The 22,679-nt window shown below is 37.7% G+C and overlaps 1 protein-coding gene across 5 annotated transcripts in view; it reads right to left on the bottom strand.

Moving 5' to 3' along the window:
* The window catches only part of LOC124212453 (zwei Ig domain protein zig-8), a 508,955-nt gene that overhangs the window by 354,270 nt on the left and 132,006 nt on the right, over positions 1–22,679 (bottom strand). For 4 of the 5 annotated variants that reach the window (XM_046612492.2, XM_046612494.2, XM_046612493.2 and 1 more), the window contains exon 2: positions 19,046–19,117. The exons of the other annotated variant lie outside the window; for it this stretch is intronic. The gene's annotated coding sequence lies outside the window, so the exon portion shown is untranslated. The remainder of the gene's footprint in view (positions 1–19,045; positions 19,118–22,679) is intronic. 5 annotated transcript variants of the gene reach the window in all.

Here is a 22,679-nt window from a genome sequence, read left to right as displayed (position 1 = left end):
AATTGTGTCAAACTTAGTATGTTGTGACAGGAAAATATATTTCTCGTCTTTTCCCTCGACGTCAATACGCGATCCGACTCCTCGGGCGCTATTATCCGTTGTCGCCTTAACGAATATGAGTAGTGTTAAGTTTATATTTAGTTAATAATAAATTGGCCGTTTGCATGTCATGTGTATAAGGCGAGAGCCACCAAATTCGTTGAACAGAGTCGTAGCGTGAGCGACGGGACGCAGAGAGGTTGAGAGACGAAACCCTTCCAACTTACCTATGAGTTAGACAAGGATGCGTATGCGTCGCGTTTAGCGAACCGCAAGCGAGGTGGTCAAGCGGGCCAAAATTTGCCACTTATCTCTGAATATTGAGAGAGATAGGTCAGTCCTCGAGGAGTTTCGTCGTGTTTTCCGGTTGTATAGTCATTATAATTTTGTTGAGGTATCGTATGTGAATTTGTCTAAGTATTAATAGTGTTCGAGCATGTATTAAAGAAGTCTATTGACTTTTGTGGGGATCTGTGTGGCGTTGCTGTTTCTCGAATTTGCCTACCGAAGGCAAATTCCGAGAATATCGGCCAATTCGTCAATTTCATTAAGTAACGAGGTTACAATTATACAAGTAAGTCAACCTTATATAAGCCTATAATTCTCGTCTCGAGCATTCTGTATTCAACTCTTTTTTTCTTGCAACATCTAACTGTATGGTCCCCAACTGGAGCCATCCTGTGATATCGGCCAATTCGTCAATTTCATTAAGTAACGAGGTTACAATTATACAAGTAAGTCAACCTTATATAAGCCTATAATTCTCGTCTCGAGCATTCTGTATTCAACTCTTTTTTTCTTGCAACATCTAACTGTACGGTCCCCAACTGGAGCCATCCTGTGATTGTCTCGTGTTATTCGTAAAGAAATTAGTTACTTAATTAGTTAATTATTTATTAAATAAGGTTATTAGTGATCCGAAACTAATTGGCGCCCATTGATTGTCAAATAAAATTAAATATAATCAGATCCAGAGCCCCGACAGCCGACGGATCACGGCCGCGTCGGGTGAGGCCTATTTCACTAAATTGAACTATTAAAATCACAACGAAAATAAGCTTTGTCTCAATGTTATTAGCAGAAATTTGAAAGTCATATCCTACATGATCAATTATATAACTTATCAACTAATTGTAAGTCATATCAAGATTACGCAGAGCATGTGGCAAAAATCTGATACGAACGCTGCAGGTTATTGTCTCAGCCCAAAAGCTGGAACAAGTGAGCTGGTTTTAAGTGATCTCTAGTACTCCAAAGCCTAGAATATGTCAGGCCACAAAACCCATTAAACACTGAGGCGCGAAGCGCATAACACAGGATATATTGTCTATTAATAGTGTCCACTGACATTGAAAAACGTGAAATGTGATCAAATTAGTATTGTCAGTTTATAACACAAACACAACTATACCCATGGAGTTCATTTTAGGTTACAAATTATCATGATTCTTCAAATACAGACCATGGGGATCCCTCAAGGGGGTATATATTAGGGAAGGAAAGGTCTTCTTTCACACAAAGTATTAGCCAACAACAGCTTTAGCCGACGGCACTTTTGCACACCGTTTGTTTGTAAACGGCATGTTGGCACACGGCCTGTTTACGTACACGAACTTGATCACACAGCACGTTAGCACACACAAACTTTATTCTGTACGACACTCACGCATACAATCCTTGAGAACACGGCAATATTGTACGCCGGCTTTGTTATCGGTGTCCTGTAGCCAACAGGTAACGAACCCCCGTAAGCATTAGAAAAATTTAGAGGAGGTGACTGTGAAATAGTTTAAAAAATTTAGGGTACCGGTGTACTGTAGCTGAAAAGTACATTCGACAGCCAAACTCTTTACGAAAAATTACGAAAAGTGACTGTGATCAGGTTGGATTCAAATACATTTTTTTACCCAGAATCCATCTTCATACATTTTACTGCTCCCAAGTGTTCATGCTTTACCGTGGGAAAAAATCTTGAGTCCAATAGTGCCATGTGCTGAAGTGCCTGTGTGGAAACAGGCCGTGTACAAACAAACAGTGTGTAAAATTACCGTGAACTCAAGTTGGTATGGGCTTTTACGCACTGTGCGTAAATGATACTCTATCTTTTAGAGCTGTACGATTAATTGGTCTCATCGATTATCCGATTCATCGACTGTTTCGAATAATCGTTGGACCAATTTGTGAAAGGTTCTTGATTCATTCATAATACTTTAACTACAAATTTCTGTCCAACGTGTACGGCTATAATTTATATTTCATACAACCACCGAAGTGAAACTCAAAACTATACTTGAAGAAAAAAAAATATTAAAATATTTCAAATTTCTCTAGAAAATACTTGATACAAGTAGCTGAGAAATGCGGTTATGGGAGGAACGCCAAACGGTTGATAAAAAAAGTCACGGTTAGAAAACATTTATTCATCGATCAATCATAAAAACAAATAAGCAAAACCGTTGATCATTCAATAGATCGATTTACCGGAAGAAATGACAATCGAGACTATCAATCAACCAATTAATCGCACATTACTTGTATATGTATATACATGTACAAGGCATTCTATGTCAACTTGACATGCGATTAACCCTGACCAGTTTTTGATTCATTAATTTGTTTTCGTCTTTCAGTACCCATTCGAATTAGCACCAAAGATTTTCATCAGAATCTTATATCAACTTCATCTCAGACCATATATTATTTAAAAATTTAGACCTTGACAATGCTTATAACTCGGCGAAAGAAAGCAATATTTACAGAAGTGAGTCTCGTATTTTCTTTGTTTTGAATTGTTCTTTAATAATAAAATATTTGAAAATTCTTCTAATTAGTTTCAATGATTATATGATACTCATATGAAAATGAGTTTGATAAGCTCAGTGCGACACTTTAAATTTTCTTGATGAAATGATATGTAATTCGAAAGTTGAAATCCGAATTTACAACACTAAGCCTATCATGTGACTCTGATTCTTATTTTATCAGCATTTAATCACTCGAACGTTATGTAATATTTCTAAAACTATCCAGATGTAGGTTATTGTCAAGCCCATTGTAACATTCGCTTACACAAAAAATTCGTAATCAATCAAAGTAATTGATAGACATGTGAAGGATTTTGAACCGAATTCGAAAAAAATATTATAAAAGTAAAACACTTCACCCGCTTGACTGTACGAAGAAAAATCCAGCTAAATTAGAATGACAATGTGGTTACAATGACGACAATCCAGAACTATACTATGCCGTTGGAGAAAAAAATCATTCACATGGTTTTGATGTGACATGTTGATTGGTCGTTTGATAATTCAGACTAAGGGGAGCCACTGGAGAGAATATCGCACCGAGAAAAATTTCATTTGTTACAGTAACTAGAAAAATTCAGTAAAACAGGTATCGTTAGAAAAACTGTGTGAATATTGTTGGAATTACGAAAAACGTGATACACGTAACCATTTTGCGCTATTGTCGATTCTTTTTTGGTAATTGCGACGCAAAATCAGTTTCTTCGGGTTACTGTACTTTTTTAGTTGAATAAGACTTTAACATCAATTGATTGTTGCAAAAGCATTAAATTTTCGCAACAGTTACAAGAGAATATAGTAACGGTGATTGTAATGAGAAAGAATAGTAACAGGTACTAGACTTTCTGGTAACAGCTACAAAACTAATTTTCATTTTTTACCGAGAACTATATTTTTCGATTGTGGTAAAAAATGAAAATGATTGAGGACTGAGCGGTAAGCGGAACTAAAAATTTCTCTCAGTGCATGCAAAGCTCACTGTATCAAAATGCCATTTGGATTGCTAATAAAAAGTAAACATTCAAAATCACCAGAGATGACAGTAGCGAAATAAATTAAACTGTTCAAATCTCCACCTTAGAGCAAATTCAAGTTAAAATTGATAGTTATACCAAGATTTCTGCTTGAAACGGACTCGTTCGACAATTGCAACTCGTCTAGTTTACTGGCTTCGACAGGTTTGTGAAAAATTGTAGGTTATGGTTGACTGTCACCTGTCAACTGATCGATTCTGGGCCATTTGTTCTTGTCGGCGAAGGTTTGCTTCAGGCTAAAAGAATCGATATCAGCCAATCGAGATAAAACAAGTTGAATCGCGCTCATTACAACCGAGTCCTTTCAAAAAGAACTCTCGGTACATATTCATTACAGTATCGCTGATGAAATAAGGAAACCAACGGAGGAAAATACAAAGAAAGAAACAATAAAACGACAGAAGAAATACAAAAAAAAAAAAATGAAAGAATTCGAAAGAAGCTTGGAAGCACGTGCAAAATGGATTACGCTCTTCTGCCACGTTGACAAAGTGTAGACTTTCACCCGAGATCTCTCAATGGTTGTTCTCGCTCTCTCGGCACCCTTCCACCGCCAAGTTACATCGCCACCCCAACAGATCCACCGCAACGCAAAAGCTGCGACTCCACGCGTCAAGATTGATTGACACTCGTCACGCTGTGTTCCTGCCTCGCCGATGCTGAGGTCTTATCTATTCAGCGAGTGACACATGCTTTACCAGAGAGGGGAATTTCCATTGAAAAATATCAATCCCTTTGCTTCTCCGCGCCACGCTGTCAGCGCGTGTTCAGAAGATATGCTAAAGAAAAATAATGACGAAAAATATGGAAAAAATGGGCCGTAACAACAGCATTTTTCACGGTGCTCTTCGTCACTTCACAAACTAATTCAATTGATGGAAGTACCGTTAAGTACGATCGGAATCTTTCGTTGTACCTAACTATTCTGTTTTTCGGGGTTCCGACTACAAACGGAAAAATCGGGACCCTTAGAGGATCATTTAGTTATCCGTATGTCTGTCTGTCTGTCCGTCTGTCAAGATTCTTTCTCTAACGGAACGGGTAGAGGTATCAAGTTGAAATTAATACCAAATACTAAGATATATGGTTCCTCGGAGGTGTAAAAAATTCAAGCTTCTAAGTCAACGCAATCAAAAGATACGATCATTTATGTCACATATTTAAATACTCGCAAATCTAGTCAGCAAAAACTATGGAGTTCTTCCCGTTGACCTAGAATCATGAAATTTGGAGAGAAGCAAGGTCTCACATCTCAAGTAAAGGAAAAATCTCGAAAACACTGAATTTGTAGTTATATCGGGTGAAAAAAAAAGAATTGAGTCTGTACGGAACGCTCAGGGCACGAATCCTACTCGCACTTGTGCCGTTTTTTTTTGTCCATAAATGGTTTCTTTATTCACCATGAAATTTTTTTCCGTTGCATTGTTACTTTTCATCGCCCATGGTGATGTGAAAATATATTGGTTTCGGCCAAAACTAACTTTTTCTAATTTCAATAAATCTTCACGCTTTCGGACTTCTAGTACTTGAAATAAACGATTTTCAAAAAATTTCTACCTGTCGGTTCAGACAAATTTCCACGATGATCTTGAAAACCGAATTGATGACGCACTGAAAAACAATTTCACGAACAATAAAGAAACCGTTTTATGAATAAAAAAGAATCTTAACGATGTATGATTTTTATCATATTTGATAGTATTTTCAGTGATTTGTTTGGGTAGCTTTTTTAAGGCATCCTAACGGGTATACTGCTAATTCAGTAATTTGGTGCAATGTTTATTCGGAAGCCGGCATTCCAAGCTCCGATGCGTCGGAAAATCGAACCTATCGTTAGGGTGATTTGGATTTGACATAATACTTAGTGAAAGCTCCGTAAGAACGTTAAAACGTTTGTATAATACATCGCACCGACTCGTCACTTGCATTACGATTTATCTTCGAAAATTCAATCCATTCGAAATGTTGATCCTACGCCAGCCATGTGTCAACGGGGATATGTAATCTGTCAGTGTCCACAGTCCGAGGGGTGAGTATGCTTTTGCATGAGACTGCTAAAGTGAAAGTATCAACAGTTTGCGAGTGGAACGTTTTTCGCAATGCGTGCATCGGAAAGGGGAAAATGCTGCGAGAAAAAGCACTCGTTTTACTTGCTTGGCCTAATACGTCTTTGTTGAATAAAATATACACCACCGATGGTTGAATTCATGCGACAAATTCGCCTCGTCAAATCAGTTAATAATTGGTTTAGTAAAACGTTTACTCACTGAACCGCCTCTTTGAAAATTCTAAACCGTCCATTAAATCCATAAAAATTCTTCGACTTTGGTCGCACATTTTATTGCAACGGGGAAGTATGCCGCAGGTAATCATTAGCGGATACGTATACAGGGTGTCGCATTTTAATCAATCCAGTCAAATATCTCGAAAACCGAAAGTGTGAGAGAAAAATATTTCTTACAAAAATTGTAAGGTTTAAAGCGGGAAAGAAGACGATCAAGTCAAATTTTCCGAAAATGGACCCGCCAGGGTCAAATAAAGGTTAACTTGGTTTTTTTTTAAAAATAAAACAGTATATTTTTTTCTTCGGCATCTAAAAGGGCAATGAATTCTGCATCAAAAAGTGCTAACTGACTTATCACTTAAACTCGACTTGTGATCAAATACGAGCCGGTCAAGTTGCTACGGAATGTTTCTGCCGTACTTCGTTCATAAGGGTCCTCTTTCTACCTTCTTTATAAATATTAATATTTTGTCAATTTTTATTTTCAAGTTTCGAGATTATTTATTTTTTTTAATTCACTATCTTAATTTTTCAGTTTAACTTTTCATTATGTTACGTGCGTCATTACGCTACACGTCTTCCTCGTCCACTTTGACCACCTCTTGCCTGTACCTGTTAATTCTTCCACATTCCTCATAGCAGCGTTCACGGACTTCACCCTGTCCTCCTATTTCTATCCAGCCTCACGCTACTCGTTATCGCACTTACTCCGCTAATGCTATTCCCCACTATTCTGAACTCTCACAAAACTTCTATTCCATCCTCCTTCGAGATACCTTCTATACCATCGTTTGTCAAAGTCACTTCAATTCCAACGTTCATATAATCGACACCTGTTCCATACTTCATCAAATAGACTCCAATTCCAACATTAAAAATAACCACTTTGTTCAACTATACATATAAATTCTTTACTATCCCAATAAACCATCTATACATTTAATCACAAGCATTTCTCATATCAATTCGTACTCCTTGGTCCATTCCTTACCCGTACCCGAAGCAACATCTCGAGGAGGTATAGAGACGTATTGACAGCCGCCAGTCAGTATCTCCCCTCCATCCCGTAACAATTATTTCAAAATTTTCTTATTTCAACTACTTTTAAAGGTATCTTTGTTTATTCTATTGGAAATTTGAAAAATAAAAGGATATTCGTAAACCATGTTTACGATAGCAAATTACATACGGTTATAAGTCACTTTAATAAATGTTCGCAGACATCTCCTCATACTTTCAATGCGTCGTTGAGTTCTCATATGAAATTGTTCGACTGTGAATGGTAGTACAGCTCTCCGAATAGCGCGACACGTGTTAATAATTTGACAATATATTATCGTAAATACGGTTTACGAATAACCTTTTATTTTTAAAGCTGCTAATAATATAAACTAACATCCTTCTAAAGACAGGTGGAATTAGAAAATTAGGAATTAACAAAAATTGAAATGAAAAATCAAAAAATTTAAATTATCTCCTTACCTTACCTTATCTCCACCGAGTCAGCAGTATACCCCCTCTACTCCTGCACTGCAACTAGTCAGTCCCTTGCATCCTTCCCCCCATACACTCACTCTCAAGTCATCTTCCATCCGGTTAAAATCTAAATTCACCTCTCTTCCCTTTTTCTTTCTCCGCATCTTCTCACTGTACTCTCCATATCTTTGACGATAAGTCAATTATACGTATACTTGAACATTCAACACCTGACAATGAGTGCAACTTCCTCTTATTTCCTCTGATCCTTCATACGTGCAAGCAGTCGATGGGTCACGAACACGAAATATGCCGTGATAACATCACGGCTGGGTGTGGATGCGGTCATCGATAGCCGCTCGTCGTGATCACGGTCATCCACCCCGTAACACAAGGATAAAACTTAAGAAAAATATTAATGTTTCGGAAAAAGATGTAAAGGGGGCACCGTGTCAGATGCACATCTCTAAGAATCCATGCGGAACTCATGAACCAAGTACGACAGGAACATTCCATAGCGACTTGACCGGATCGTATCTTATCACGAGTTGAGTTTAATTGGTAAGTATGCGAGTACTTTTCGATGAATGATTTAATCCCCTTTCAGATGTCGATTAAAAAATAATATACTATTTTGTCTGAAAAAAAAACCAAGTTAACCTACATCCGACCTTGGCGGGTCCACTTACGGAAAATCTGATGTTCTCATCTTCTTTCCCCTTTTGAACCTTACAACTTTTGTCTGAAACATTTTCCACTCATACTATTTGTTCTTGAGATATTTGACTGAATTGATGCAAATGAGACACCCTGCATATGTATTAGAATTATCCTTATTTAGGGCGATGACAAATTTTTTCTGGACCCCCCACCGCCCCTGAATATTTTTAAATAAGTCAAAAACAGTTCCTTAATTTTTTCACATATTTATCTCAACTCTAACCCGTGCCCCTGTAAAAGGGAGGATTTCTTTATTTAAAATACACGTGTTTCGGGCACATTCTTAGTATACATCTCACCGTAAAAGTGGTGATATTCAAAGAAATCTACAACTGCGAGATTTCAGTGGGCATTGGTACTGCTACGTGAGAAAAAATTTACATCGTCATACCAGGTGATCTAGGCAAATTGCACTTTCTTTAAATGGAAAAAAGTTGGAATTCGAGGGCGTTCAATTCCTCGATTGCATGGTATGATGATGTGAATTTTTTCTCAGATAGTAGCACTAGTGCCCACTAAAACTTCGGAGTTACAAATTTTTTTGAACATCGATACTCTTGCAATAAAATATGTGTTTTAAATGGAGAAATCCATCCTCTTACAGGCGCACGGGTTAGAGTTGAGATAAAAATGTGAAAAAATGAGGGAATTGTTTATAAATTTTTTAAGGCGATTTGGGGGCCGGTTCGACAAAAAAATTGTCAACACCCTAAATAGGACCGCTCTTATATATATGGGGCATTCCATAAAATCTCGATAAAGATTCTATACTGATGTTTGAGATCGGCTTTATCATTTTTTGTATGAAAGCATATGACAAAAAACGCGATCGAGATTTTCTTCAGAATTTTTAATATATGTATTAAATAAATGGAAACTCACTATTTAAAAAATGACGCATAGGTTAAATGATATTTTAATTCGCTCAAAATATAGAATTTGTGAAACTGTCATAATTTCCCTTCATCGTTACAAACTACACGAGTTACAATTATGAAGCAGGTCCTTTCGAAAAGAACTCTCGGTACATTACACTTTTTCGTTGAATTGCTTAGAATTTTTGTTCGATTCGACGGGAATTGCGTAACTTAATTTCGCAAGGTGAAAATATATTCAGGTATTTCTCAGGGCACTGATTATTCAAAAAAATCATGCGTCGGAGGAATAATCTGAATTCATTGATGGGGCCAGTAAAACTTTTTTTAAAAAACATCAACATAGTCCAAGCCGACTCAATTCTGAATTAACGTATATTCAACGTCGAAAAAAGGTTTGGAAATAAAGTCTGTGTCCCGAGGGTTGCTCCACACCGATGGGCCAGTTCCTCTTTGCGATGCCTCATATCTATCGGTGAACCATTTGTCATAATATGAACATGGGGGGGGATTATATAAAAAAAAATGTTGACTGAGTTATTAGACGATGATTTTTCTTTTTTTAACTGATCTGTTAATGATAATTACTCGCATCATGTTTTGTTTTCGAAAGCCTACGTTCAAACGATAAGGAATGGTTCGTCAAAGGAGATAAAGCATCGAAAGGATGAATGAATCATTGATGTGAAAGAATCCTTGCGACGCAAATTTTTTTTGAACATTTTTCGGATGTGAAATGAACATTAATTAAGAGATTAGTCGATTTTAAAATATGATAGTTGCTTTTGAAAGAAGCTGTGCTGGTTCCTTCAAATTCAACTGTGCAGATATAAAAATCCAATTTACGACACGCTCGTATCAATCGCAGTATTGGAAAATGATGAATTGTTTATTCTCTTTCAGCGATAATAATGTAGTCATAATGATCTAACTTCATTACCGGGCATCTGTATAATTTACCATCTATCCCAGGGAATAATATATATGTATTTTTGAATTGTCCATGGTTACAAAAAGACGTCATATTGCATACACTATCATTACAGCATAGAAGCGAGGCATAAAATTGATATGCGAGTTAATAATGAATGATATAATTTCTTTACTCTCGTATGTAACAGCGGGGCTAAGAGTAAATGTAAGAAAGAATCGTCTCGACGTTGAGTAAACATCGCCGGTTGACGAAGAATCGCATTAGATTAGTTCCAGGTTAATATCTTTTCCAAACTTTTGATTTCAGTATCAAATTCGTATATCATAAATTATCGTTTTATAATCGTAGTTTTTCAGGTCCAATTTATGTGTATGGAAAAAGTTGAATGAGGCGGGAAAAAAATGATTAAAAGAATGCAGGGAATGCCTGAGGCTGATTCTGAAGCTTAGAAAACAGGGGCAAAGCTTTGAAGAAATGATCACGCGAGGGGTAGAAAAGTAGTCTCAATAATTTATTTGAGGTAGGGGAAGAGAAGAAGAGCAATTACGGCAAATACCATGGCGTACACATCCGGTATATTAAACGAAGAGAGTTGAAATAACTTATTGCGAGTGCGCAAATCTCGTTAAGCCATTGGATAACGGTCAATAGTATGTAACAGAAAGGATCGTTATAAATTTCTATCACGGAATTTTATTCATTATTTAATATATCATTTTTACGTAGTTTCAAAGGAAAAAGACAGGCAAAAAGATCAAAGTACGATCTGTGATGGTTTTTCAATGAGAAGAATTATTTAATAACACTTCTAATGCTAAAGGAAAATTCAGACGATTTTGACAGGCGGAAGGACCGAAATAAAATCCACGATATGTCGCCAATGAGAGAAGTTGATAAATGAATTCATTCGCAAGGATTATACGTTAAACTCTTACCGACAACCCAAGGATAAGCAGAACAACCGAAGTACGATTTTCGATGCAGCACGCCAATATGTTATGAGCAGATCTGATTCACTGATTCGATCGAATAATCAAGCCCTAGGTATTCATGAAAAAATGTTACTTTGTTCACGGGACAGCAACGAGTGTATCGATGCCACACCCTAAGGATGAGAGAAGCTTAGCATCGCCAGCCGTGGTTCGTCGGAATATAGAATACTGTTTTACCCTGCGATCTCGATCGGTGGAGGACTCTGAAAGTCGTCACGTGCTTGAAATGATTTGCTGAAATGAAAAGATTTTTCACTCGATAAGAAAATATATAAGAAGAAATGAGGTTTGGAAAAATATTTAGAGTGATGTGGAAATATTTCAAGGGTGGTCAATTTTTCAGTTCGTACACTGGATTTGTAAGACGAGACGAGCTTGACAAAGAATTACTCGAAAGCACAAATTATTATGAAAATAAATCCAAACTCTTCCATCGATACAACAGTCCGAAAATTGTTGTCCAGTTTTCCCAGTCGACCGGATATCCACCCTGCACTTCTCGCAAAACGAAACTAAATTAACGTTTCCGGGTTCCCCTGGGAACTCGCGCTCCACCTGTTGGTCATCACAGCACAGCGGCGCCCCCTGGCCCTGTGCAAATTGCAAGGGTGACCGTTCCTTGGGGGGTGAAGGGTGACGGGCAACAGAGGGAAGGAAGGAGGGATTCACGGTGGTGCGCGAATAACGCGCGGCCGTTTTCGCATTTTCCCAACGGTACGTATTTCAGAATGATTCAGAGACTCCGCTATCTCTCTGGCAAGGGTTCAATTCTTTCATCCCCCTGGGCAACTCCACCGACATGCCATGCCGTGGCATACGGGTTGAAAAAAATTCTGTTCCTACGTTGTAACCCTCTTAGGTTTGAGAAAGTGAGTTTCGTACTGGAGATCAGTCACGAATGATGCAACGCCTGCAAATCGTTTTTTATTTCATTGTCGCTGCATTCTTCACCTGTTTCACTATGTATTTATTTATTTATTTTTTTTTTTTCTTTTTTACTTCTTATTCCCTCGAATATTGAGAATATTCGGATATATTTTTGTACATATCCAAATTAGACGTAGTGTTTTTGAAATAATCCAAGACGATGTTTTTAACAAGAAAATTATCGAGAGATAATAAGAAGTTGCAAGCATTCGCAAACGAACCATTGCTGTCAGTAGCCGCACTAAGCTTGCGGTAAACGCAAATTTAAAGTTACGGTCACTCAAATTACTATTTAAAGTTTTTTGCATTACAGTTTTCATCCTAAGTATACAGTCGAATAGTCACATAAAATGAACACGAACAGAGAAAACGATTATCGCATTGAAGAATGATGTGTAAGTTTCATCGTAAATGATGTTAAGTCGGTCTTTGATGTCATTATAGTCGATTCTCGTAATGGGACTGGCCATGGTAGTAAGTATTATACAGGGGAAGAGAATTCCAAGAACGGCGGTTCCTCCAGCATCGCTTGATTCTGCGGACGCCGCGTTTGAATTTTAGACGCTCATAATCAGGCTTTGCATGATACACTTTCACCAAGTGGTTGAGTAGGGAAAGCTGCTGAGCGCGATTGAGGGAAAGCTGTTCTGTGGGTACAATCTACGTGAAGAAGTTTGTTCGATCACATCAAATGAAGACACGAAATCATTTCAGTTGTTTTGTTTTTGTCTTTCTAACTGCATATCACATTTTTAGTGAATAAAGTATGTTCAATAAAATAAAAAATAGTTCATACAAGTCAACCTTCTAGTAATTGATTCACAAGCAAAATGCATTTTAGCTACTGCGACGTTTGTCCGATATTACGGTAAGACTGACGGTAAAAATAAAATACTTTCACTGAACTGCAGGTACAACTAAATTTCCTGAAGTCTACGCAGTGTGTGCGGACAAATGATTACAGGGAAAAGCACCGTACCTAGATCTGACCGAAGAACTGATTATTATCAGTCAACTTACAAGCTATGAGACAAAATTCCACTCCTGCGCCTGGGGAGAATATTTTATTAGCCAGCATCGACTGAATCATTGCCTGAGCGTGTCTGATGCCCAGATAATGTAGACTATCCGGTATTGAATTAAAAATAATCAAACCTGTCACTCATCGATGTTTACGCTCTAATAAATCACGTGCATCAAGTCGTATTATAACCGACGTGACACCGGACATGCTCGAGCATCTCTGTTCAACCTCGCTTCGACGCGCTGACAGGCATGAAGAAATCTGCACTTGCACAAGTTTGACATGCTTACAGGTGAACGAATATATATGGTCATGTATTTCATTTACAAAATGGGTATTCGTGGATATTATAGCATGCAAATTGAAGTCAAAGACTCCTGCACGCCTTGTCGGAATTAATACATTCACGGATTACATGCCATCCCTCAGCAGATTATACATACATCCAAAATTTGCAAACGAGGCTGTCATTTTTCATCCTGCGTATAATACATGGAGCACGTATAATCACACATGGCTGCGGGTATGGGGCATTCCGTGTCTACTCAACCCACCTCTAACCCTCATCATCTTCCATTAGTTTTTCCAACTGCCACGCGTCGGATGTCTGTGAAGAAATAACAACGGGTGAGAATGTTGAAATTTTCTCATAATAGTTCTAGTCACCGAGAATGCAGTCGATACTTTGAATATCGTTTTACCAAAAATATCGTTCCATAATCGATCGAAGAAGCTAGAAACGCCAAAAGGTTATAAATAAATAATTGAGATTGGAATTACGGCGAGAGACTTTGAAAAAAAAAAAAAACGATAACAACGTCATGAGAAACAGTATTACGAAGTCTCACGGTCAGTAAGAGATCCGAAAAAAATGTGAATTTTGCTACGAGGTAATGAAACTTATTGAATACCGAACGAATGTTTATGCGCAAAAGCTTTCACGGTTGTTGGACAATACGAGTTTCGGATGTGATTCATATACATGCGAGTGAGCTTTTTTCGAATTCCGTAAGACTGGAAAATTGATTTTTTGGTAATTCAACGAATCGACATGTTCTTTATTTTGACATTCTTCCTCACCGGAGAAGCCGCTCCCTCTTATCGCAAATTGACAATGTTGAGGTACACGGACTTTTTCGAAATTCGGAGAGTAGAATGCCCCATACGTCGGTATATATTTGCATTTCACGATGGCGCTGAGGGATTAAGTTTTTGCGAAAGTCCCCGCAGAGTGCCGACCACACGACCCAAGGCTAGAAATATACGTAGGAATGCTAGGTGGATGGGCGCATCCTGTAGTAACGTAAACGTGTGTATACAAAACACCCACTTGGATACACGTACTCGCATAAAGATTCGCAGGTCTTTGGTGTTGGTATGCAAACACATGTTGCTGGTATTGTACGGTACGACAAACATATAAGGTACGTGTGGGGCGCATCGAGGGCATCCCGGTACACACATTATAGACGTTGCGTTGACTTTTTTGCACAAGTGAGATAATGACGATCCATGGGACAGGTTTTGCTGTTTGCGGTTTTTATGCCAAGTTCAGGGAGATACCCGCCCTCGACCAACCCCCAGCAGAATTTACTTGTCTCGAGGTTACGCGAGATTATAACGTGCATGTAGAAGTTGGAAGCCTGCGGTGCAAGTGGATACACGCAACCATGCAAAAGTCTGGAGTATCTTCGTAACACCGACGGCGGACGTGGTATCTATGGGATAATGCATTATGGCTGGATTCACGGGTAACCGAATAGTTGCACCGCTGTGCATTGTTGACGTTGAATATCATCTGCATAAATCACACGCAACGAACATCTAACCTGACGCGTACTTGCATCAAATTTTCAGGGCACGAGATCGAATTCTCGTTGTATAACTCATTCACACTCACAGTTTTACGAGTATCTCTAGTATGCCCATTGGTGCGGATTAATTTTGAATCCTTACCGTGATTGATTGTTATGATAATAGAACGCATTTTATGAGCTTTTTCCCTTTATGTCTTTTTTATTTTTTTTATTTTCAAAAAGTCAAGTTTTCAAATTTCTAAATACTCACTCACGCGAGAAATTCCATAAGCAATTTTTCAGTGCTCATTATTTTTGTTCACCTTTCATTCCGTTAGAACACCGTGACCGTCGGACCGGATGTTTTCAATTATAATCATACATTTCGCCAAACAATAAGCACTCGAAATATAAAATTTTCTGAACAAAGAATCTTTGTATTCGAATTTTCCACTAGTGACAGAAATTATACAACTTATACCTTTTGCTAGATCCAAAAATGTCCACGAATTGATAAACGTCGATGCGAAATTGCGTGAAGCGTTGACGTAAAGAATTTCTTGAATTGATAACAACCCATTGTATGGAATTAATGTAGGCTTGGATCACGAAAAAAGCTACTAGTTTCGTTCGAATTTACTACCTGGCAGTTTTCAGATGACTAACGTTAACACTAATCACAGCACATCGGTTTTCGAAACGTGACGAATTTAATATTCACAGAAATGAAGATTTTTTAATAGAGGAACAGGACGTGACTTCCGGAATTCCGGAAAACAATCGCGCAATAAAATTTTCGAATTGGAAAAACTGAAAAGACCTTAAGGTTAATAGACGTCGTTTCTCAAGCTGTAGTTTTCACTTTCTTCCGATGGAAGCCGCAAATTGAATAACGATGAAGTCAGTTACGTTAATGTAACGATTAATGTGTAGGAAAAATCGTTACTTCGTACCTTTGATATTATCTGAAATTTAGTAAACCATATTGAGCAAAACATGCTCCTATTTTTAAAAGTCAACTCTTTTAAAGTCATTCTAAAATTACACAGGGATGATTTTTACCCAAATATTTCGTTCCTTTACCAACTTACCAACTTCAGCCTCATGAAATTAAACTATTATTGCAATATGTATGTTTACCCTCATCGTTTCAGTTGAATTCATTCGAAGCCCAAGGAGCAAGGGTGAATATGGGTATAGATAATGCTCAAGCCATATGTACCCGCTTGGGTAATTTTGCACATTCAACACACTATTCGGGTTACCTAATAAATTAGAATCAAAGCATATGTTCAGAGGCTGTGGCTGCCGTAATTTTCTGACGTGTTTCAAAGTTATTAGGTTTCCCCCACCCTGAACCCAAATTTCATCCCGTTTTACCTTTAACCTATGTGTGAATGTTAATTAATTTCTCCATTAGAGACCCTGCATGCCCACGTACGCTACACATACGTAAGACCCCATAAAACAGTCCTTACACATTTGTGTGAACACATACATGCACGTAGATGCCGGAGAGGCACTAACGAACGAACGTTAACCGGAGGATGAACGTTTTAACATGCGGTTCAAGTTTAGTGCAGTTATCCAAATTACCGTGACCATACCCGGAAAAGTGAAAAAATCATTGAATAAACGGTTGATGCTGGGTAAAGAAAATATTTTTGCACTGCTCACAATATGCAATGAAAAAACTCTTCAGTATCTGCAGGTTTGGAAGACCGCCCACTGATATTCTTTTTTTTTTTTTCTTCACTGAAGATCAAATCTGGTGGCAATTTTAGATCGATATAATTGAAAGTTGAAAAGAAATTTCATCCCTTCATTCCTGATTATGACGAAAGCGAGAAATTATACAAAATACATTACGGAACTGGACTATATTTCAAAGCTCTTCTACTATCCAATCCGTAGTGGTCACATTTCCAAATATGTAGCGCGATAGTCACATGGGTCATGCTTGAAAACAGTTGGTAATTCTTTGCCAATTGAAATATTGTTAGAAAAATTTAACTGAACATACAATAAATTGTAGTTTCCATGATCGGATAGATTGTTTGGGGAAAATCTCCTTTTCAATATTACGATGGGCAATATGAATTTTTTTTTATAATTATTATCTTCTTTTACATAAATAGTCATAATTGTCAAATTTCAATATTTTTCCGTATAAATATAAGGGCATATTCCCGACACATTATATTTTGAAATGATAAAAAGTTTAAATGTTGGCACTTGAAAAAGTATAGAAATTTTAAAGATTCAAGTGATGAATTTTTAACTATAATTTGAAATTCAATAATAGGATTTGTGATGAGGAAAATTGGGTGAATTTTAAGTAGAAGTTTCTAAGCTACGTAGCCGTAAATTTTATCGGGGTCCTCTAGAGCCCAGTCACCATTACGGGTTAAAGACTTCCGCAGATTTGTGTCTGGTATTTGAAAAGCACTGCACAATTACAATCAGATGGACCAGTGTTCGAAAAGTGAATCGAAGAAACGTTTCTAATGATGCTATTTGTACCAGACGTGAGCTACGGTTTCACGTCAAAGTACCCGGAATAGTTTATTGCTTGCTCCATCAGTACTTACATGATTGCCCTGAAAGTTTATTTATTTGACACTTGCAAGATGTACAGTTCAGTTGCTTGAAATACTTTACAGCCAAAGTATGTTGTATATGTCTCTTGTGAAAAAAAATGTATATCCTTAATTCTGGGAAAAAGGTCGGTCCGATTTACTCAATTCTGAATATTTGTGATAAAATATGGGCGAAAAAGTGAGTATTGAATGGAGCTGATTTATGAATTTCCAAACTTTAATTACTTTCGGTTACAGAATAGAAATTTTTTAATAATTATTTTATGCATCCTAAATTCTACAAACCGTTCAGCCGATTTTCACAAAATTCTTTGGCTGAATTTAGTATCCGACAAAGATGTACGGCAAACCTGATGAATCCTCTATCACTTGTAGTTAAGTAGTTGCGCTGAATTATGAAAAATAGCTTTATAGATTTTAATAGAAGTTCTTGAAAAAATCTAGAATTGAATCGGGGTATCGCGATGTTTTTACACATTTGGGAATTCCCGTTTATCGAACGGTAGCCACCCAAACTTCAAAATAATCGAAATACGGTTTACTTGATTTTCTAATTTTTTTTTTTTTTAATTATACTCTGCTCATGCTATTCCTTAAGTTTGAATGCAATTTTACTGTGTTCTTTTCTATTCAAATATCAACTAAACTTGAACGACGAATAATTAAAAGGAATGAATGCCGTCATGCAGTCGTGCCTGTTGCAAAAACTCCATGCTCTTGTGTGTATGGAGTTCTTTACTTTTCTTCACTTTGATGAAAGGTACCGAATTAACCACGGACAAAGAATTAATTTCGCTAGGTTTAACGTATCTTTGCATTTTGTGACTTTTAGAAACTACTAAACAAGGTTTTGAGATGGCAAATTTTCAAGGTTCAGCAAGACGAATCAACGTTGAATGACGCGTTTTTCATTGTAATTTATGGTACACACAAATAAAAATTGTATTTTCATACGACAACATACATATAAACTTATATATATATATATATAAATATATATATACAACTCAATCACAGTAATTGTAAATTCACTCGCAAAATCCTGACAAATTTCCAATCAGAATAAATACTGTCACCCTCTTCAAGTCCCATTTCCCATATATCAAATCTTGGCGGAGTCAGTCGAATAAATTTTTTCAATCAATGAGTGCAAACGCGAAATATTTCATCGTAACTGCAACTTCGTTCAAGTCGATCGAATAGTGCACGTCATTTTAGTAACCATTCCACAATGCAATTAAATTTATAAATGGTAGTTACTCAAGTCAGTACCCACACTTTTGCAGGTATATTAGGCAATTCGAAAACAGCTAATTTGTAGAAATCATGAATTCAAAAATACAACTGCTCCCCTCGATTCGGACGAAGCTCGAGGACACGACGAATTTCCATGACAAATGTGTGACAGTTGATATTGATTTATTTTCTTTCGTAAGGTGAGAAGACTGTTTCAAACATTGGTTTACGATCTAGACACCCATGTCTCCTGAACCATCTTTTTCTTCCTGAAATTCTTGTCACTACTAACGTGAATACTCACACGTGCTTGTGGTTCCAGCGATCGCTTTCTTCGACTGGTCCGCGCGTTGGGTCAATCCTCAGACCGTCTATCCTGGAATGACAACGAAGAACAAGTAAAGACTAAGTTTAGAACAGGTATCACGAAGGATTAGGTATTTCCATCATGGGATTTTGACTCGGAGTGCCGTCTAATGTTGAAAAATCCTCTTGAATCAGAAGCTTTAATGCTCAAGTAAAAACGTGTCTCGCCGGGGTGAGCTATAAACACTGTAATATCGGCATGTATATAATATACATATAGAGTATCCTATTTCGAGGGCCGCAAAAACCGCCGTCACCGTGACGACACCTGAGAACATATATGATCTGAGGTGATGTTCTACAGAACCCAATAGTCATATGGTTACACTACAAGGTACCAACATTTCACTTGACGTTCGTGTTCAGAAGATTCCTTACATACACTTCAGATTGAAAAGAACATTTGTTTCGAGATTGACGACAATGTGACCATCGGTGACAAGAAGTTGCCACCCAGAAGGGGTTCATAATTGATTGTCACATATTAATTCAAAAGCGAAGGTATAGGATGTCAGCCATTGTGAGACTGTTTCAGGACACTAAAAAGCGATTAGCCAAAGGCACTTTCTTGCGGGCGTAATCTTGTTGTACAATAAGAATTTAAGGTTCGCCGCAAGCCTTTTACCATTATAAAGCCCGGTCTCGCCGAAAGGTGGTGCATTAATCACTCTAGACGTGTCGGGATCAGCTCCGTGACGTTGCAATAAGAGCCACAACAACATGAGCAGGAGGAACGACAGCAATAGAAGCATCAAGAATTGTGATGCGGGTGGCGAAGGAGCATCAATACATTATTTGCTGTCATCTCGATCGTTAGGTCGATTACAATGTACTTTAATAATTTGCCGCTGTCTTTAGACCAGAGAAAAATGGATGCGTGATAGTTTGGCTTTTTATCGTAGGATTTTTTGCCACCCTTCTTCTTTGCAGGACGCCTGGTGCAGACTACATAGAAGAAGGCTTATCCAGCCGGAGTACTACGGGCTATTTGTCTATCTGCAGAGACACATCGACGGGGTTCAAATGGGTCACACCTCCCCGCCTCCTGCCGACTGATTGGCACCCGATCCACTCACCTTTTTCCTTCGACTCCTCTTTCTCCTGTCATTTATAACCCAGTTCCCGTCAAACCCCTGTCAAAGCACCGGGCTGAACCTGCGGCACCTGATCTTTCATTCCCTTAGGATTATGATTGAGTGGGTCGCGTGCCAAGAATTTCTTATTATATAGGCATTACGTATCTCAAACCCCAAGACACAGATGAACTCCACAAAATGCAGCATCAAAACATGTGATGAAACATGCACCATGTTTAGATCAGTTGCAACCGAGATTTCATAGGATTACAGAAGATTTCACGAGAGTTTGGTAGAATTTCGAAGAATTTCAATCGATTGGAGAAGTTGTAGTATAACAACAAAAAAGGGATTATTTCATGAAATTACTTGTGAAACAAACCGAAATACTGGAGGTGCGGCAAACATTTACAGAGAAAATAATGATTATGTGCAAAGCACAACATCGACATAAAGAAATAAGGTCACACTTGAGAGCCACAAGATATCCAACTCAAGGAGCTTGATAAGAATTTGTAAAGTTTACTTCAATTCATCATTATTTGAGTACGATTCCACACGGATTTCAAAAAACATATTTCGTGAAACTTCACAAAGATCATGAGGTCTTCTGAAGTAACGATCAGAATTTCTAAAATATTCAATGGGGACTCGACAAGACTTCACAAATTTCACGAAGCTTTAGAATGTTGATAAGATTTCGTGGAATTCACAGAATTATATCCCCAAGTATGCATATTGTTTTACTGCAATGGCAATTTGAAGAGCCAATATACTCATGAAATATACGGCACCTTAGTCAATTTCTTGGATTTGAAGAAATAGTTGCTCTAGATGAAACCATACTTCAAATTGATTGATCAAAGATTTATTCAACCTGAATCATAAATGAAACTGTACTCAAGATATTGCAAAGTTGATAGCGATTTAATACAGAGCAGATGTGAACATACCGTTTATAATTCAATAAACAAGCATCAATCGTGTTTCTAGAATAAAATTCAACCATCGATGTATTCGGGTTTGTGGAAAGTCTCAGCGAAAAAAGTCACGATGAAAACTCATCCTACTCAATGCTCGACTCCACATTTTTCGTTCTTAGTGATTTTTAACTTATTATTTAAGAATTACATCAAGAAATTCCTGTTTCAACTCACAATCGGCTAATTTCGCTTAAATACCGGATTACTTCTGAACAAACTATTGAAGAAAAAGTGGGAGAGTTAGGCACCTTGATTAAATTTTCCGTGCTATTTTGACGAACGAATCATGAGATTCATTTGCAAGACAGAATGTTTGGTCCCGCATGTCCGGATTTTCTGTATTTAGCATAACTGCTTATAATAATCCATTTTTTAAATATTTGATTCGACCAATCACACTAACTAATCGGAAATTTTCCATCCCACAAGGTAAGTCAATTCCAGGCTAAGTCTAAAATTACCTATATTATTTGCCTGAACCATAACTTCGCACATTTGCAGCAATCACAAATAACCGTGTTTAAGGAAAGTTGGAGAAACATACCAACTACCAGGGCCAAGTCCGTGCTTCGCTAAATTTACTGACAGCATGCAAGTGGTTGTCAGATACGCTCATCCTCGGCCGTCCATCCGAGTGCCACAATAGATATCAGTGACGTAGTTGGCCCGCGGATTTTCACACTCGTGATATGTCGGGTCCCGAGGTTTTCCCCCTCTGTCCATATCGTACCACACCTTGGACCCTTTCACCCCTACCCAACCAAGTACGGTAGGACCTATCATTGGTTCCTACTCTACCTGGTTGAGCCTCAGCTAGTACGTTAATCATATTTGGTAAACATTTTCAAAAATCAGTTGTCAGGGAATTACCATTACGTGCACTTTACTCCACGGTTATTCGGTGAATTTCAACAGGCTTTCTTGTCTCTGGCGTACAAATAAGGAATTCTATAAAATTTTCCTCATCATTTTTGAGGGTCTTAGTACCTAGTTGATAATTATGTTCAATCTCGCCACTCTTTACAGTAACTGCAATGATTTGTTACGTCCCAGCCGATGATTACGGCGATTCTCTTTCTGTATAGTGACTTCTGACGTGCAGTTACCATAACAGAGCTGCACATGCTCATATCATATCGTTGAGATCCATATCGATCTACATACAGTTACAATTTCAGTATGCAATGGTCTTGCACCGGCAATCTGCATGCAACATACCATCCGTTATGTCGAAATCGAGCTTACGTTTCGTGTAATACTATACAGTATGTATAATTTTCATTCTTAACTTAACATCTTCAATTTCAGCCCACGCATAGACCGCATGGTTTACAGTCTAAATTCGCAAAACCCAGATTCCAAAACCTTGCTAACTGAACACAAGGAACTTAGGAAAGAAGTTTGTGACCAGGAGGTAGATTGAAGATGAAGGTTCGTCGAAATTCCGGTCAGGAAGAAGAAGAATTTAATACTTAGAAAGACGTGAATATAAAAAGTCGACGTTTCGGCCGGG

This window comes from Neodiprion pinetum, chromosome 2 (genome assembly GCF_021155775.2).
Source record: "Neodiprion pinetum isolate iyNeoPine1 chromosome 2, iyNeoPine1.2, whole genome shotgun sequence".
Classification (NCBI taxonomy): domain Eukaryota; kingdom Metazoa; phylum Arthropoda; class Insecta; order Hymenoptera; family Diprionidae; genus Neodiprion; species Neodiprion pinetum.
Note: the sequence above shows the minus strand (reverse complement) of the source record. Positions and strands in the feature narration are given on the sequence as shown.